The 15172-nt window shown below is 44.5% G+C and overlaps 2 non-coding genes across 2 annotated transcripts; one reads left to right on the forward strand and one right to left on the reverse strand.

The window, feature by feature from the left end:
- The first annotated feature begins 265 nt into the window (after window positions 1-265).
- Window positions 266-337, forward strand: TRNAQ-CUG. Its single transcript has one exon. It is a non-coding gene; the product is annotated as a tRNA-Gln (tRNA).
- A 1672-nt stretch (window positions 338-2009) lies between these two features.
- On the reverse strand, window positions 2010-2173 carry LOC118000400. Its single transcript, XR_004676447.1, has one exon. It is a non-coding gene; the product is annotated as a U1 spliceosomal RNA (small nuclear RNA).
- Between the last annotated feature and the right edge of the window lie 12999 nt (window positions 2174-15172).

Below are 15172 nucleotides of genomic sequence, written 5' to 3' on the forward strand. Positions count from 1 at the left end.
GGGGCAGAATATGTGGTTTACAAGCTCTTCCCTAACCCTAGGCCCAGAGTGGATTTACCTTATTTTCTGAGGTGGAAGTGACATGATAGAAGTCAACCTAAGGAGGGGGACAGAGAGAAAGCAAGATGGATGACCACCCACGCAGGTCAACTGTAGTCATCTTGTCAGGTCAGTAGAAAAAATACTTGGGATTATTGGTGGGCATATGGATGCCGAATCTGTACTTAGGCACCTCTGGCGAGGGATGGCACGTCGCTTCTGTAGAGGTTCCATGGTGTAATGGTGAGCACTCTGGACTCTGAATCCAGCGATCCGAGTTCAAATCTCGGTGGGACCTTTCCCTTTAACCAGGATAGGGTGATTTTTTACTCTTCAAGTGGCACTGCCTTCCCGCTCCCGCTGGTCCCCGTCCCGGGGAGGGAAACTCCGGGGGCGTCGCGCGCCCCTCCCGCGCCCCGGTGGGCGCCTCGCAGCCGCGTCCCCCGCGCTCCGCCGCCGCCGCCTCCTCAGGAACCGGGGAACGGGAAGCCCGCGTCTCAGAGTGGCGGCCCCCCTCCCCGGCCCCGACACTGCGGCCACAGCCGGGGCACCGGGCCAGTGCCGCCGCTCGTCGGGGTCCCCGTCGGGACTCGGGGTGAGAGGCGGCGGCTGCGGCCACTCCATCCTGCACCGCGAGGGGCGTCCCGCCGCGCGTCCTGGAACTGCACCCATTGTCTTGTGAGGCAGGTTGTGATGCGGCTGCTCAGTCACTGGAGGTTGTTTTGGTTCTGAGGTCGATGGTTCAGAGACCTAAACTGGAAGTACACTGGCGTATTTTTGAAGCAAGGACTTGAATCCTTATTCCGCTTTTACTGAGCTGATCAGCTGAGCTAATGAACTCCGAGATGCTCCCAGCCCAGATTACAGTTGGTCAGAAAGCGTTACTTCACTCTCCCTGGGAGGGTCCACAGCCACTGAAAAGTATCACTGGTGTAACTTAAATAAAATCGGTTTTCATCACATCCAGTCTTTATTCAGTGTTTCGCCCCAAATACAAGACCTACCAGTCAATGAGTATACGCAAAGTGCCATGTCCCAGGCATTGTCTACAAATTTAAATGTGCTTACTCACTGACTCCTTTCAACAGGCCCATCTCACATCATTGTCCCCATTTTCCAGGGCCAGGCTACTGAACCGTGTCAGGTGCAAATTGGAAGTTGAGAGAGAGCTACTGTTTTTTTTTTTTTTGTATATGAAGGTATTAAGAGAGAGCCCGAGAGAAGAGGTGGGAGGAAGAGGAAACCGAAGCCAGAAATACGAAGAAGCAAAGCAGCTTTAGAAGGATGGGTGGGTGCTACCTTGGGAATTGGCTAGTAATGGTTGTAAGGTGTAAAAGCAAGACATCAAGCAAGGCAACTAATGCTTAAAAAATGAAATCTGAGGCAAGATTAGATATTTAAAGGACAGGAGATAGGAAGACAGTCTAGTTGCACCTCTCACTAAATAAGCAGATGAAAAACTGGTCACCGTTCACTCCCAAGACTCCCTATTGCATGTCCCTGGGAGGATCACAAAGCATTCAGCCAAAATTCGGGTCTGTGGTTCTGACTTGCGTGGACTCCGTGCACGATCCGAGTATCTAGGCCCCTTTCTTTGCGTAAGAGCTGAGACAAAAACTTTAAAGTTACAACCAGCTTCTACCTCACACTTGGAAGTAATAATAGCGCCCCCGCCCCCGAAAAAACCACAAACGTTTCTTCAGACCTTGTTAGGAAAAACAGTTGTGTAAAAAACGATGTGAACAAAACTAGATTTCCGGTAACACTAGAATGCCAACCCACGCCCAAATAACAAACACCACAACTACCAAAACTTTACCTACCCTTACAAATTCTGAAAGAAAAAAAAGAAAAAACAAACCCCCTTAAAAAAACATCCGGAAAAAACTCTCAATAGAACAAAATATTCTCACGGTAACTGAAAACACTTAAAAAACCTCATAAACAATCTTTTTTTAAACTGAAATAATCAGGGGAAAGCGCGAACGCAGTCCCCCACTACCACAAATTATGCAGTCGAGTTTCCCACATTTGGGGAAATCGCAGGGGTCAGCACATCCGGAGTGCAATGGATAAGCCTCGCCCTGGGAAAACCACCTTCGTGATCATGGTATCTCCCCTGCCAGGTAAGTATGACTTGCTCCCCAGCCGCCCCACCTCACCCTCACACGCCTTCCACTGTACACACACGCTCACTTGCCTCCCCACGACCCTGAGTCTCCCTACGCCTTCCACACACGCACGACACGCAGCTTTCACCAACAGCCCCGCACTCCTTCCCGCAGCACCGGAGATCAGATTGTATTTAGGCGGCAGGGGCCGAAACGGCAGCCCCTGCGCTGCCATATTTACATAGGACACGCCCTGTGTGTGACGTCACGGGAGCCCCCCTTCCCTCCGGCCCACGCCCCGCCCCTGCCCTCGCCCTCTCCTCCCTCCTCCCACGACGTCCAGCCGGCCAACCAGCGGGCGGGTGGCCGTGGGGGAAGTGACGTCTGCCTCTCCCTCTTTCCCTGGCGCCCCCACGCTGTGGCGGCGGGCGCGGGTTCTGAACCGTTGGGCTGCGGGGAGTCCGTCTGGCAGGCCGCTGACGCCTGCGTACCTTTCTTCGGATAATGCCTATCAGAGTGGAGAGTAGAAATTTAGGATTACAAAGGAAACGGGCTCCTTTCAAATCCAGTTATCTTTGTGATATAGGATTTCAATTAAGATTGAAGTTATCCAGAGGCGCCTGGGTCGCGCAGCTGGTTAAGCACTGGACTCTTGGTTTCACCTCAGGTCTCGATCTGGAGGGAGGCGGGATCAAGGCCGGAGCGGACTCCCCGCTCGGCAGAGTCTGCCTTGGACCGTCTCCGGGGCTCCCTCTGTGCCCCGCCCCCCTGCCGCGGCAACCCCCACCCCCATGAGCACTTTCTAAAATAAATAAATCTTTTTTAAAAATTAAAAAAATTTTGAAGCTATCCAATATCCGAAAGAAACTGAGTTTATGAAACTAGAGACAACAGTCAGGTGACTGGAAACCAGCCCTTCTTACTGTTTTTACCACTATTGGTGTTCAGCCTGAGAAACCCAACTGAAAGTTTTATTTGAACATTAAAAGTAGATTCTATTCTGTTGCTCCTCTATCACAAAATATTTATTGGAGGGCTCTCCTTTGGAGACGGTAAAGCAAGGGTCTGTGGCCAGTCAGGCCAGTAGACGACGTGGCAACAGGGATTAGGTGACAATATAGCAACTGAATGTGAATGCTTGATCCAGGCCCCACTCCCTGAATCCTGGCAGCCAGACTCATTGCTTCTATTTCCCTTGCTACTGTGACCTATAGCATAGAAATATCTGTTTGCTTAGCTCTGCCTGTAGGCATTTGACAGCTAAGTTTTGCAAAAATTGCTTTTTACCTGAAATCTAGCTCACCTGAGGAGATAAGGTAGTAAGTACAGAAATGATTATGTTTAAGATTTACAGGATTGACATGACCAGATAAGATTCCTGTACGCAAAGATCAACTGACCAAGGACAAAAAAACTTTTATGACCTTCCTCAGATGTCTACAGACATCAACCCCCTCCTGCTTCCCTCTTTGGTAACATAAAAGAAACTTGAATTTCATGCCAAGAGGAAATGGTTCTTTGGGAAAACAGTCCACCATCTCCTTGGTTTGCTAGCTTTCTGAATAAAGTCCCTTTCTCTGCCCCAACATCTTCCTTCTTGACTTATTGGCCTGGCATGCAGGGAGCAGAACGAGCTTGGACTCGATAACAGCCTGAGTGGAAAGACCTGCCATCAGCCTGTAAGGGAATGCGCAGACACTTGTTAAAAATGCAAGACAGAGGGGCGCCTGGGTGGCTCAAGGTGGTTAAGCGAATGCCTTCGGCTCAGGTCATGATCCTGGAGTTCCAGAATCGAGTCCCGCATTGAGCTCCCTGCTCAGTGGGGAGTCTGCTTCTCCCTCTGACCCTCCCCCCTCTCATGCTCTGTCTCTCATTCTCTCTCAAATAAAATCTTTAAAAAAAAAATGCAAGACAGATGTTTTACTTTAGCTACAGCAGTAGGGGAAAGAGACTTCAATATAAAACTCAGGGCAACTCCCAAATACAGCAAAGATGACTGTGGATTTATAGCCAAAGGTAAGAGAGAGGGCATCAGTGATTGGAAAATTACTAATAGAAACTTCTTCAGATATCAAGGGCGGGGGGACACTTGCTGGAACTGGGCTTGGAAGGCCAAGGGCTAGGACTAATCGAGGAGGGCTCAGAGGAGCCTGACTAAAGTATAATCAAGGAGAAAGTCCTTGCCAGACCTACAGTGACACTCCTGGAAATAAGCAAAGACCCAACAAGAGAAGCAAAGGCTATTTATTCAGAGCTTGCAGCTTGCGTTTTTGCAGAGACTGAAAGGAAGGCAGAGGAGTGGGAGAGCTTTATAGTAGAAAAATGGGAAGGCTTCAGGTGTGCGGTGATTGGAGGTTGTTGGCATGGGTAAGCCATAGGCAGGTGATAACTTTAAAAATAAGTTATTTTCCCAGCAAAAATGGATTTATTTGGGAGTAGCAGAGAATTGCAATTTGGGACATGCATGCTATGGCAAAACCATAGGCATGCTGAATAAACAAAAGGAGGGGAATGTCATTTTATGGAGGAGAAGGAGGAAGTTGGGGGTGTTGTTTTGAACAAAAATCCATTGGAGAAAAGCAAGAGTTCAGGGTGATGGTGGTTTCTCATTCGCTGAATTGGTGGTGGGGAGGGGGGTAGTCAGTTTCTCGTAGGAGATACAATCTACATTCTTTTTCCTTTTGGGGCCTGTCATTGATTCTTTCCTCTTAAGAATTCTTCTGCTGGGGTCTACAGTTGACAATTCTTCCTGTAATTGATGTTGAGGGGTATGACTCCCCCTTCTGGCCTCCCAACTCTATTTTAGTGAGGTTTCCCTTTATTAATTTTCACATTAACTAGAATTTAGGTTTCCTGTGAGATTGGTTGGGGTGCAGGGCACATCTGGCTTTCTCTGGTTGGTCCTAAGTTGGAAGCAGGAACAAAAATTACGGAAATTGTCAATTACCAAGTCCCAGCATCATGGATGGGTATATTAGTATGCTCAGGCTGCTGTAACAGAATACCGCAGCCTGGGTGGCTTGAACAACAAGCAATTTATTTCTCACAGTTCTGGATGTTGGGAAGTCCAAGATTCAGGTGCCACCAATGTAGGTTTTGAATATAGCCAAATATGGTACCCCAAAATATGCCACTTTGGCATAAGGATTATTTTGAGCTAAAGACATACTTGAAAAAGAGCAGATGCAAGAAGGGTGCTCTGACCTCCCTTCTTCCTAAAAGGAGGAGATAAAACTCCCTCCCTCTGCCCTCCCTCTACCAGGAGGAAAGAAACATTCTTGTCACCAGAGATAGGAAATCTGAGAGAAATCTATACAAACAGACTTTGTTAAAATAAGCCTTATCTGTCTTTTGCCTCTTCCCATATTTTGGTTACTTTTTCACAATTTCTACTCTTTGCTCAACCTAGTACATAAATAAGCACTTAGGCCTAAGCACTTTTTGGGTCTTTATTTTTCCTTGAAAGCTTCCATGTACTTGTAAAATACTTCTATGCTTTTCTCCTGTTAGTTTGCTTTACGTCAACTTAATTCTCAGGCCCAGCTGGAGACCCTAAAAGGGGACAGGAAGAGTTTAGCCTCCCCTGCAGCTTCATTCTGAGGCCTCCTGTCATGGCTTACAAGCCGCCCCCATCTTGCTGTGTGTTCATAGCAAGGGGGAGAGGGAGGGTGTTGAGGAAAAAATATCTTGGGTTTTAACTTCCCCAGAAGTGTTAATCCAGGTTTAGGAGGTGGTGCTGGCCACAGCACAGACACGTCTTTTTCAGCTAAAAGATAATCAAGAGCTATTTTCATCATCAAGAACAACTTTGGTCAGAGATTCTACAGATCTTTGCCAGGCAGCTATGCTTTCACAGCAGATTCTGTGATAACTTTAAGAATTAAGAAGTTCCTGGGGCGCCTGGGTGGCTTAGTCGTTGAGCATCTGCCTTTTGGCTCAGGTCATGATCCCAGGGTCCTGGAGTCGAGCCCCGCATCGGGCTCCCTGCTCCGCGGGAGGCCTGCTTCTCCCTCTCCCACTCCCCCTGCTTATGTTCCCTCTCTCGCTGTGTCTCTCTCTCAAATAAATAAATAAAATCTTAAAAAAAAAAAAAGAATTAAGAAGTTCCTGATCATAGCGTTATTTACTTTTATCCCTTACAAGGGAAGTAGGGATCTGCCGATAGGAGTGAATCCTGAACCATGAAAGCCTCCAGGTAGGTCCTCTCTAACTCACAATGTAAATTGGGATTTGACCAATGAGATGCCTTATTTTGCTTGTGAAAAGCTAGGGGCAGAATTAGATTTTTTTTCCTTTTTTTTTTAAAAAAGATTTTATTTATTTATTTATTTGAGAGAGAGCGAGAGAAACAGCATGAGAGGGGAGAGGGTCAGAGGGAGAAGCAGGCTCCCTGTTGAGCCGGGAGCCCGATGTGGGACTCGATCCCAGGACTCCGGGATCATGACCTGAGCCGAAGGCAGTTGCTTAACCAACTGAGCCACCCAGGCGCCCTAGATTTTTTTTTTTTTCCTAGCCTGAAATAAAAGGTTGTTCTAAATTCCAGAGGTTACTCCCACTTAGCAATGGCCTGGGAGATAAACATGAAGGTGTTAATCTTTCCAGGCCAATGCCAGAGTAAAGGAAAGGAAAAGAAGGAGAAAGGGTTTCATGTTTAAAGTATGAAGTCTTGGGCAGAAGCAGTCTACCTCGATGTCAGCTACTTCTCTTCATCAATTTGATTTGGAGGTCTCCAGCACCTACACAGGCCCAGGCATCAGGTGGAAACTTTTTTAGTTGGGTGATGTGTACCCAAGGCTCAATGCTTTCTAGTTTTGCAGCAGTGTTTGTGGTCACACTTGGTAAGTTTCCTCTGAATGAGGCTCAAAGGGCTGTCTTCCTCTGATGACACTTCCAGAATACCCAGTCATCAGGCTATACAGACTGTGACTAACAGAATCCTTTGAATTGGGACCTGGGAAGGCTTCGTTAACCTACTGATGTTAGGCCTGAGCATAAGACACTACACACTTAGAGTAGCTGGTAACACTGACAAGGGATAGAATTCCAAGAAGTCTGCAAGTTTTTCGTTAAGGTTTGTATTTGTCCAGTGATGTGAAGATTGTGGAGGTATAATGCAAATGGGAAACACACTTTCTAACAGTTCTTTTCCTACTGTGGGGACATCAGCCTTGCAGTAAGGATAACCTCAGTCCATCTGGAAAACATAACATACAATAACAAGAACATACTGACAATCTATACTAGGTGGCAAGTGAACGAAGTCTAGCTGCAGGTGTTCAAAGGGAGGTTTGAGGCTTCTAGAGCAAAAAGAGTTTTTCCAGGATTATAGACCTGACAGGTCAGACTTTGCTGGTAGACTGTTTTTGTAATTTTATACAAGTCTTCCCACCAATGTGTATTTATAATTTGAGTCAACTTAAATGTAGCATGGTAGGTGAAAGAATGCGAAAACCAAAAAATGGGGTTTGTTAGGGAGCCAGGAAGAACCAAGTGATCATCTTGGTTTTCCATTGGCCCCAACTGTTAATTTACAGCCATTGTTTACCCACCTTAATTTTTCTGATTCAGGAGCAGATTGATTGCCATGTTACAGGACACTAAGATGGCAAAAATTTGGCAATGAGGGGCCATTTTTTGCAGAAGCAAAATGGACTTTATCCAAATGCATCATAACCCTTATAGAATCTATTGCTGTTGCCTTGTATGAAAGCCAGCTTGATCACATATTAAAATTGCTCTCCAAAAACTTCTTTTTTTACAAACCTTCTACAACTTTCTTTTTACATTCAGATTTTGGGGCACACAACTCTTGATCTTGGGGTTGTGAGCTTGAGCCCCATGTTGAGGTAGAATTTACTTAAAAAATTTTTCAGATTTTGTCCTAAGTTTTCCTTCTTCAAATTATCAGTCTCACTTCAGTCACTAAGACAAAATTACTTTCTTTTCCCTCAACAAAAATGTATTTCCATTCCTCATACTTTTTCTTACCAAAAACACGTATCTTACTTTCTTTGTATACAGAAACATTTCCCTTATTATTTCCAGTAGTCTTAATTACTTTTTTTTTAAAGATTTTATTTATTTATTTGACAGAGAGAATGAGAGAGAGAGAGAGCACATGAGAGGCGGGAGGGTCAGAAGGAGAAGCAGACCCCCTGCTCAGCAGGGAGCCCGATGCGGGACTCGATCCTGGGACTCCAGGATCATGACCTGAGCCGAAGGCAGTCGCTTAACCGACTGAGCCACCCAGGCGCCCCTAGTCTTACTTTTATTAGAATTTTTAACTCTTAGAAATCTTAATTTCTAGTCATAATTAAGTAGTAAGCAATTGTGAACTGTTACAGCACTGAGGTAGGAAATTGAAGGAGTTCCATTTTAGAAAGTTTCCATCTCTGCTGTTTTTCTGCTAGGCCCCCATTTACTCATGTTCCATATTTTGTCTCTGAATAAGCTAAAGAAGCTATGTTCCCACTTCAAGGGGAAAGCAAGAAAGTTAATCATTCTCTGAGTTTTGTCCTAGACCCCAAACACCTGTCAACACCTAAGAAGAGCCAGATCCCAAACATGTTTTAGGACATTAGCTTCAAACAAACCTCAGCTGATCTGGCATCAATACCCCTACCTTCCGTAATTTATGCAATAACACCTATTGTTCCCCTGATACTCACCTTTGATTGGATCCTAACATGGATTCCTAAAGAAACACAACCCTAGACCCTTTCCAATTCAAACCCCTAGCCTCAAGCAACGAGACTTATTCTCCTTTCTTGCCCAGTCTTCCAGCCACTTGGTCTGCTATTCTCCACCTGTCACTCACCCTATTCAGTAAACTTTGTTTTCACTTTCTCTGGCTTGTGCTTGATTTCTGTCCTGTGTGAAGCCAAAGACCTTCTTGGTTGGTCCTGTGGGACCCTCCCTGGGTCCTCGGACCCAGTCTGCCTGCATCACGAGCTTCTTTAGATTTGCAAATTTAGGAGTATATTTTATAATTTCTAGAAGCACTTGCCTTTTTAAAATTTTTTAGTGTGGCACTAACACATTTAGGTATCTTTTAGTTTCTCTGTAATAAGAAGCCAAAAATAGATAAACCTATTATTTAGTAATTAATATCTTAATATTTTATCTTATTTGGAATTGATCTAGATATTTAATGAATTTAACTTCTCACTTAACCTAACAAAACTGTAAGGTTTTAGATTACCAAAAAGATTTGGGAAAACTACTTAAGCAGACACAACATGAATTTATTTGGCTAGTAAACTCCAGTAGAATAAAAGTTTTATATTTATTTAATGCTGACAACTCTAAAGATGTGTGTTTTAATTAAACCATCAACCTTAAACTAGCTTTTATAATTTAGTATTTTCCCAGATCATATAAACTTAAAAAACACTTGGGTTAGTTTCTTTTCTTTTACTTTTGTTTTCTTTTTCTTGTTTTTTTTTTTTAGAGAGGAAGTAGGGGAAGGGCAGAGGGAGAGGGAGAGAGAATCCCAAGCAGGCTCCACGCCCAGCATGGAGCCTGATGTGGGGTTGATCTCACAACCCTGAGATCAAGACCTGAGCTGAAATCAAGAGCTGGATGCTTAACTGACTGAGCCACCCAGGTGCCCCAGTTTCTTTTCCTTTTTTTTTTTTTTTTTTGAGTTTTAGAGTACCCAATCCTTACAAGCGCTTGCCTTCAAACCAAGTAAATAGAGCTCTTTTACAAATTAATTTCAACAATACCATCCAGAGGTAGAAAAATATTTGACATTATATATATATATATACACAAACACACACAAATGGGTGCAAAGACCCTATAGTTACTTACTTTGTTTTTTTAAGGCCAATAATTTACAAGTCTTTTTGAGATAAACAGAGGGAGGTTTGGGGATAAGTAAGGGAATAGGTGAATTCTGAATTGCCTCCAGAGCTAACTTTTGTTTTGCAAAAGTTATGTAAGATAAGGACAGTTGCTGTCACTGTTCTCAAAGATTTGGGTTTTAAGTTAAATGACACCTTAGGCTGAGCCGCCTATCCAACTACATTATCTGCTTTGTTTCTTTCTCTCTGGGTAGAGCTTTAATTTTAAATATTTCTGACAATACTGAATAACCCCGTTTGGGTGTAAGCTGGGTCCCCAAAGAGGGTGCAAAGGATATTACCTTTCCAAAATCCAAAGTCACTCTCACAGATAGCCAAAACAAAGAACCAACAACTTGCATGCCCCAGGCAGACAAAAAGCCTAGCCCAATAATGCAAAATGAGACAAAAAGGAAGACAATAGCTATCCCAGGGAGAGAAAGGATCATAATGGGTTTGGATTTGAAAAGAAAGGGACAATGTGAAATTTTATTTTCCCTCTCTCAACTGGGCACTACAGATAGAAATTCAGAACTGATTCTGGTAAGAATTTTCAGCCTTCACTGGCTTCTGCCAGTTTTTCCAGGATCCCCTCTGCAGGCTCTAGTATCTACCAGAGTTCCCCCTTGTCTATTTAAAGGAATAATATAGCAGTTTACCAGAAAATCCCTCATTTTCATCAACTCTTGGAGGGGCCCATATGGGACCTTCCTTTGAAAGTAGGTATGGAAGTGTCTATATCGCCATCAACTTGGGAGGACTTTTGTTTACAGTTGTGTAGTCTTTTCAGAGTGGAAAAACAATTCAGACAGAGGATTAGTAGAATGAGTACTCAAAGGAGGAAAGAAGGGAATAATAGGAGTTACATCAGTGTACAGTCTTTTGTTTAATTTTCCATGAGCCTTTTGCAATGAATCTTTCAATGAATTGGAAGACTTCTGGAGGCTTTTGCTTGCCAATTAAAACAGGTATCCCATGCTGTTTAATTTGAAAACCCTTACTTTTAAATACACTTCTTAAATTGTCTTATCTACTTGCAATGTTCCCCATCATGGCCATTGTAATTCCAAGTTGTTTTTAGTAAAATTCTGCCATTTTTATAGATATTCACAGCTCCTGGCGCCATAGTTTTTAGACATAACGTAATCAGGCTGGCCAGAAGGTGGCGCACTTGACTCTTTAGAATCTCAGAAACCTACTAGCTAAGCATTTGTTCACACAAAACAAGATAAACAAGGGCACCTCAACACACCAGCAGTAACCAAAAGATATTACTGGCAAAGAGAAGGCCCTGCATACCACCAGCAATTCGCAGCGTGGACTAAACCAGTAGACTCCAGTAAATGGAGAGTGGACAGGAAATGAGTAAAGGACCAACCAGCAAATCCTATTAAATGGGAACTGTGGACTGGAAATGGGAAAAGGACTCCAACAGGGAACTGCAGAGAGGACTGAACCAAGGACTAAGGACTGCCGCTCTGTCAGAGCCTCCTGTCAGTCTAGACTACCCCCATTACCCCCGGATTGCAAAGCCAATTAGATAAGTAGCTCAAACGCAAAAAAAGGGGGAGGTCAAAACCAAGAGAAGCTTACCAAGAGTCCTCGGAAAGGGCAAGAAAGACAGTGAGCTCAAAAGGTACCATGCCTATTTCTCATTGTCCCTGAAAGCCATCAGAAGTTCACTTTGGATCCCTATGCTGCACCAAATCTGCTAAAAATACCGAATTCAACCCATGAAATTTGAAGATCTAATTGGCTTTATTAAATGATTCACGCATCAGGCAGCATCCCATCTAGCAAGTACAGGGGAACTCTGCTGGACTTACAAAGAACAAAGGCTTTTAAAGACAGAGAGGGCATAAAAATAAAAGAAAAAAGGAATTTTTGAGCAAGAAATTCATAGTTTAGGCAAGGCTGCCCTCCTAGGGGGAGAGGGAGGGGACTATCAGTGAAGTTCCTAGTATGGGCCAGAAAATTCCACGTTGACTGGTTAAAGGTGACATTTCTGGGAGGTTGAAACTGCAGTTAGCTTAGGTAGTAAGTCTTGTCTTACTGGGTTGGGGTCTTAACCTAAGTGATGCCATTTGGGGCCTAGTTTTCTTTTTAACGTGCTGTTGCCAGGTGAACTGGGGAGACCCCAGGCCCTGGGGCCTCAATCCAGCCAGTCCTGAAGAGAGGGAGAGAGGGAGAGAAAAGTGGAGTGACAGGGAGAGCTAGAGCCAGAGGGAACTGTATGCCTGGGGGGTGGGTTTCTATCTTTTATTGACAGTTGTTAACTAGGGGATGGAATATTCACTACTTGGGGTAGGAGGCTGGGTTTCCCAATTTTTTTCCTTAATTTGGGTTGGGAGTTTCCTGTCATGGCACCTACCATCTTGGGCCTGTCTGGTTTGATCCGGCTTCTTCTAGAGTGCTGCCGGGACAGGCCTCTGACCTTCCCGATAGAGGCCCATGACTTCCTCATTGCTGACCTCCAGGTATCCTGTCAGAGCCTAACTAACCGCCTACTCTAACAGTATCAAAACCAGACAAATGATCCAGGATATTGAACTACTCTGGGCTGCTGACCAGCAACTCAAAAATCAACCCTGGAAGAATTACAGAAGCAAGAAAGAAACATGACTTATAGGAATTATAAAAAATTATAAACCTCCATAGAGACTGAAGGCTATTTTGAACTAGTGTGTGTGGAAGGTTGATGTTCAGAGGGAGCAGAGAGACAAGATGGAGAAAAGCATTATAAGTTCTGCTCTTGCATCTCACTCCCATGGCGAAGGCTCAATCACTTCTTATCCCTTGAAGAAAGAAATTACCAGTGGCACTTACTCAATTTGCCAATGTGACCAGTGCAGTTTGATATCTGGGACCCACATAAGCTTTGTTGAGGAAATAGATGAAAACAGGTGTAGACAAACCTGATGATCCCTGGGCATTCTTTTCCCAGAGTCTCCTCCAAAACTCCAGAACGGATGATTGCCATGGCCTACCCCAGTGCTGCTTACCCATCCATGAGCATAAAAATGATCCCCTAAATAGAAGATTCCCCTGATGGACTATAAGGCAATAGTAACGCAAATGATTTTGTTGTACGTGTTGCTCTACACTTGGGGACTCATCCTTGATTTTACCAAGACCGCCAAAGACTGAGGCCTACCTCTACCGAGTTCCCCTCATCTCCCTGTGGATTCTTCCCCACAAGTATCCCCCCCCCCCCGCTTCCTGGTGCCCCTAATTCCTTACCCTCCACCGGAGTGTCTGCCTAGCCCTGCAACTTCTCTCAATTTGGGAATTTCATTTCTTGATCCCCATTCCACAGTAAGACGTGGCCCAATGGTCTGTTCAAGTCCAGCATGTGAATCGGTGACCAGATGACTCTTTGGATTCCGGGGGCCACCAGGAAAAAGAATAAAAGTAACACTGGTTTTAGACCCAAATATGCAAAACTTCAGAGACCCATCAGACACACCTGATACCTGAAGGACATAGCCTCTCCAAAGTCCCTGTTCACACAAATTCCTCAATGTCTTCTGCCCTGGAAATAACCAGAGGGGTTTAGTTCTCAATTTCCTCCCCTAATGTGGCAGCTGTTCCCTGAAGGTCAGAACCCAAAGGGACCTAACTTGCCCGAACAATAGATAGATAGTTCAAAGTAAAACTTCTGAACACACTGCATCGGCTGGGATTTGAACCCAGGCCTCCCAAGGGGGAGGCTAGCGCTCCACCACTGAAACACCCATGCCCCCCAGCAATGTGCTGTACTAGGTCAAATCCAAAAGAGTCACCGGAAGGACTTGGAAAAAGCAACTGCAAACTAGATTTTCACAGTGCTCTCTTTGAACAACATAGTCAAAAAACAAAAAAGACACCCAGAGCAAAGGCTTGCATAGGAGATTTAATGTCAGGCAATGCTATAAAGTTTTGGCATTCAAATCTAAATACAGGATTTGAAAAAGCCTAATTCTGAAGTAAGCTCTTTACAAGTTGGTAACAGATCTCTGTACAAAAACACCAAAGTTGCATATCTCTGTTTCTTATCTCTGGTCCATATCTGTTGTGGACCCATGGAAAGTTGATTCCTTCACTTGCTGACTGCCCATTGCTTGGTACCTCCCAAACCCTTTGCTCCCAAACCTGAGATGAACACCAGTTGTTCTCCCCAAGCAGGCATTCAGGACCCAGTAATGGTTCTGGAGGCTGGACTGGTGGGGTGAGGATGTGTCTGACTCACTCCAGAAGATCTGGGTGATAACTGAGTTTCTCTCCTTCTATGCCCCTTTTGAGTCCCTGGAAAAGGCCAAGGATTAAATCTTGCTTTTAAAATTCTTCTGCCTGGGGCGCCTGGGTGGCTCAGTTGGTTAAGCGGCTGCCTTCAGCCCAGGGTGTGATTCCGGGGTCCTGGGACGGAGTCCCACATCAGGCTCCCTGCTGAGCGGGGAGCCTGCTTCTCCCTCTCCCTCTACCTGCCACTCCCCCCTGCTTGTACGCTCTCTCTTTGATAAAAAATAAAAAATCTTAAAAAAATAAAATAAAATTCTTCTGCCCAACACATACCTCTATAAAAGCAAATAAATGAAAATTTGCCCAAGATGTCCTCCCTTCATCACATGCTCTGACCCGGCCACCCAGAAAGGCTGGTTCAGGGAAAAATACTAGAGTAGATTACGGGTACTAGTGGATGCCGGCTTATTACTCCTCTAATTTAAAACTTTCTTTTGCTTTTTACCTTTGTCTGATATTCATGTTTCACTCTTTTATCCTTTTGTTTACAATTAGACTGGTATAGATTTTTACTGCTCTTAAGATTTAACTCTTTTCTAATATACTGCTATATCTGGAAGTTACTTTTTTATCCAATCTGAGAACACTGGATCCATTATAATCCACAGTTATTGGTGGTGTGTTGGAAATTCCTGTCATAGCACCACTTCCACCACCTCAGTGTGTGGTTTCTGTTTTGCTTTTTAAAAAAAGTTTCAGGGCGCCTGGGTGGCTCAGTTGGTTGAGCAACTGCCTTCGGCTCAGGTCATGATCCTGGAATCCCGGGATTGAGTCCCGCATCAGGCTCCCTGCTCAGTGGGGAGTCTGCTTCTCCCTCTGACCTTCCCCCCTCTCATGCTCTCTCTCTCTCTAATAAATAAATAAATAAATAAATAAATAAATCTTAAAAAATAAAAA

Source organism: Mirounga leonina, unplaced genomic scaffold (assembly GCF_011800145.1).
Source record: "Mirounga leonina isolate KUSES-001 unplaced genomic scaffold, KU_Mleo_1.0 Mir_493, whole genome shotgun sequence".
Lineage (NCBI taxonomy): Eukaryota > Metazoa > Chordata > Mammalia > Carnivora > Phocidae > Mirounga > Mirounga leonina.